The 4,513-nt window shown below is 43.8% G+C and overlaps 1 pseudogene; it reads left to right on the forward strand.

The window, feature by feature from the left end:
- Positions 1-756: 756 nt before the first annotated feature.
- Positions 757-1,828, forward strand: LOC146805694 (18S ribosomal RNA; annotated as a pseudogene).
- The last annotated feature ends 2,685 nt before the right edge of the window (positions 1,829-4,513 follow it).

The following is a 4,513-nucleotide window of genomic DNA, read 5'->3' on the forward strand; positions in this document are numbered from 1 at the left end:
CCTTGCAGGCCAGTGGTTCTCAGCCGGGTGCCACATGGGCTGCCCTGCCTGGTCCTAAAGGGGCCGGAGCCCGCAAATGCCTCCCAGCCCTGCTCGATGGGCCTTTCCACCATGCCTGTTGCCCTGAGAGCGTCAAGCACATGAAGCTGACATCCCGGCGTTGGGCAGCCTGCCCGGGGAAGGTCCAGCTAGCGCCATAGACTCCAAATCGATTGAGCACGCTTGGTCTGTTTAGGGATGAACTGTTTGGCCAGCCTCGCTGTCATTTCAAGCAAAGAGCTTACATCCCTCCAGGGACCATCCAACTCAAGGGCCTGCCATTCATGGAGGCCCTGAGCAGCAAAGCGTAGGCTTAGCAGCCTTGGCAACTTACCCCCTCCCCCCAGAGGTCTGATCAGAGTGGTAGGGGTCGGGGAGAGTCAGGACCGGGGTTCTTCCTGGTGGTCTGGATCACCGTGTGCCACAGCATCGCCGTCACACACCTAGCACATTTCCACAGCAGCATGGAACGACAGTTCAGTTGGGTGTCCCTGCCAACCAGGCTGACACCCCTGCATCTCACTCAGGCTGTGCCTCAGCCTGCCTCTCCTTCTGGGGGTGATGGCTGGGCCCACCGGTGCCCGTGCGACTGTACCTTTCCCCCAGCAAGGCCCCTTCCCAGGTGGGGGGGGCTTTCCCAGCAGGCTCCCGAGGGATGCAAATGTCGGTCTGGGATGGACACCCACCTCCCAACCCCCATCCAGCAGATGCAGCTACCTAGTTAATCCTACAAGGAGCATATGCTTGTCTCAAAGATTAATCCATGCATGTGTAAGTACGTGCAGCCGGTACAGTGGAACTACAAATGGGTTATGGTTCCTTTGATCGCTTCATCTGTTACTTCGATAACTGTGGTAATTCTAGAGCAAATACATGCCACGAGCGCCGACCTCCCAGGATGCGTGCATTTATCAGACCAAGACCAATCCAGGCTCGCCCAGCCGCTTCAGTGACTCTAGATAACATCAGGCAGATCATATGTCCCTGTGACGGCGACGATACATGCGGATGTCTGCCCTTTCAACTTTCAATGGTACTTTCTGTGCCTACCATGGCGACCATGAGTAACAGGTAATCAGTGTTCGATTCTGGAGAGGGAGCCTAAGAAAAGGCTACCACATCCAAGGAAGGCAACAAGAGCACAAATTACCCACTCCCGATTCGGGGAGGTAATGATGAAAAATAACAATACAGGAATTTTCAAGTCCCGGTAATTGGAATGAGCACACTTTAAATCCTTTAATGAAGGTCCATTGTAGGGCAAGTCTGGTGCCAGCAGCCACATTAATTACAGCTCCAATAGCGTATATTAAAGTTGCTGCAGTTAAAAGGTTGTAGTTGGATTTTGGGATCAAGCTGGCAGGGCGCCGTAAGGCGAGCTACAGCCTGTACCAGCTCCTGCCTCTCAGCGCCCCCTTGATGCTCTTGACTGAGTGTCCTGGGGGTCCGAGGCGTTTAGTTTGAAATAATTTGTGTGTTCAAAGAAGTCCGGTCACCTGAATACTTCAGCTAGGAATAATGGAATGGGACTATGTTTTTTTTGTTGGTTTTCGGAACTGGGGCCACAATTAAGAGGGATGGCCAGGGCCTTCGTATTGTGCTGCTCAAGGTGAAATTCTTAGACCAACGCAAGACGAACCAAAGAAAAAGCATTTGCCAAGAATGTTTTCATTATTCAAAAACTAAATTCAGAGGTTTGAAGACAATCAGATACCGTCATAGTTCCAACCATAAATGATGCCGACTAGCGATCTGGCAGCTTCTGGGAAATCAAAGTCTTTGGGTTTCAGGGGGAGTACAGTTGCAAAGCTGAAACTTAGAGGAACGGAAGGATACCACCTGGAGTGGAGCCTGTGGCTTAATTTGACTCAACGCAGGAAACCTCATCCTGACACGGAAACAATTGATGGATTGATAGTCTTTCTCGATTCTGTGGGTGGTGGTGCATGGCTGTTCTTAATTGGTGGAGCAATTCATCTGGTTAATTCGGATAACGAATGAGGCTCCAGGCTAACTAGTTATGCGACCCCCAACTTCCTAGAGGGACAAGTGGATCTCCAGTAAAACTCTTTGGATGTACATTTGAAGGTGATAATTCATCACCTACTGTGTTTTCAAATGTTCTACCCATACTAAATGACACAGAGAATTGATCTTTTACACAAAAGCATGAGTAAACCCAAAGTACTCCATCAAATACCTTACCCACTAGCAGTACTACCAGATTCATTGGCAAATATAATCAAGAGAGTTCCATGATACACAAAGTTATTGATTGGCATTGACATCTGCTGCGATTAGATAATGAACTATGTAAACACTTTTATACACATCCCTAGATCACTTTTCAAGAGGTAAATCTTTGAAGGACACATTGTGTTCAAGTGACACACTTAGTTACCCCAAACAATCACTTAGGAAAGAGACCATAATAAACACACCTGGCTTTTTCTAATGAGGAAATTGCATTTGTTGCAAGTTCACTTGCAATAAACAGACTCAGTTTTTTTATCTCGATAAAAAGAACTCTTTTTTCATCAATGATTTCAATAACTGTAATACACACATTTGTATCTATGTAATTACTTGTGCGTGTCACAAAATTTATGTGGGCTCCACTCTAAGGCCATAAGAGAGCATGTGAGAGCTTTTAAAATCCCTAACGACAAATATTCCACATCATTACATTTGCGGGATACGTTTTGCGGGCCCAAAATGAATAGCATTTGGTTTATAGCCATTGAAATCATTAAACCCCACAGAAGAGTTTGTGATCATGAAAAACATTTACATGAAAGAGAAAGTTTCTGGATATTCAAACTCCAAACTTTTACGGAGGGTTTTAATAATGAAGAGGAATTACATTATTTACTGTGATGACTGACCCATTCTCTGTCTCTGCACATATCACAATGTAAAAAATATCTGTTCTAGGTGCATCAGACATAAAGTGATTTTGTTCTTCACATGTAGTATATTTTTTTGTGCGATTTTGACAAACCTCAGACCATTACACTTTGAATGAATAACCTCACTTAGTACGTTGCCCGGTAACATCTTCTATAATGTCTGTGTTATTCCCCTTTTTGTGCTATAGGACTATTGAATTTGAATGCAGTTATATTTTCTTTTAAAGACTGCGTGTCCTTATATATGTGTGATTCATCACAGCTCAAGAAGATAGCAACTAGCGCTAATTCAAGAGAGTTTCTGAGCATTGTGTATTTTCTTCTTTTAGTCGAATTGTTGGTATTGCTTTATTCTCCATTAAATGTGGATTGGACAGAACCTAAAACACTCAATGCTGCATTTGGATGAGAGATTGGAACATGCTTTAGACAAAGTATTGATAGTAATAATCTGTCAGTGGAATACGCTCCAATAGGAGCAAGTGCCCTCACACACAGGAGCATGCCTAGATGATGACGCATGACACCTCTCGGGACATGTGAGGGCACTTGCTCCTATTGGAGCGTATTTCACTGACCTGACATATTATTATTATCAATACTTTGTCTAAGGAACTGCACACTCTTACATTTAAGCCATGAACCAAGGGAGCACGTGTGCTGGACCTATCCAAAAGCTCCTGGTTCCTTTTGTTTAAATGATATTGGAACATGCCCCATTTGTTAATCTATCTAATTACTATCTATGAGAATTGTGTCTATTGTCAATATTTATCCCTGTTATCGGACCTTTAAAGTAAGAGGCATATGGGACCTGACATTGTATTTTCTGACCATTACTTTTTACACCTTTCAATGACTCTTTTTCATATGGTAGGCATTTGTGAGCTTGAAACCTTCATTTTAATAAAATGTTCAATTTTTTAACTCTGTGCATTCGCCCCAATATTGGCTGTAGTCCAACTTACTCCATTGCTATAGGAGAGTCTGATACAATAGTTGTTTCTGACCAGGGAGTAGTGATGCTCTCCGGTTGTTTATAATATAATTCATGGAATATGTAACTGGCTGTAATCTGCTTTATACAATCAGCATATGAGAGTGTAACGTAACCGGAAATAGTTGTTTCCGACCTGGAAGTATACATGCGCTCTAGTTGTTTTTAAAATCACTGAACATGTGATTGCAATTAAGCCTTTAAAAAAGCCACGTACCGAGGACTCAGCCTATACAGGCCCCCCAGTTAATCAAGCAATCTGCCCCCCAGTTAATCAAGCAATCGGCCATCGTACTGGTAAGTCTTTGATATGGTTTAAGTAGTTTACTATTGTTGTCCTGAAAAGGAGTGCACTTCTTTGTTGACCAATTTGTTTAGCTGTGTAAATCAAAGTGGTTTATGTAGCCAACCTTCACATGTCCTCCTGCACCTTCTCCTTAGTTACGCACTGGTAAAGTGTAGACACGTGTTTATTATGGTCAAGAATTTAAGTCTAGATGGTAATTATGTTGCGCTTGAACTACTGCAATTCTCGGTATATTGGGCTTCCTGCTGTGTTGCTGTAAAG

The sequence above is a fragment of the Triturus cristatus genome, chromosome 8, assembly GCF_964204655.1.
Source record: "Triturus cristatus chromosome 8, aTriCri1.1, whole genome shotgun sequence".
NCBI lineage: Eukaryota > Metazoa > Chordata > Amphibia > Caudata > Salamandridae > Triturus > Triturus cristatus.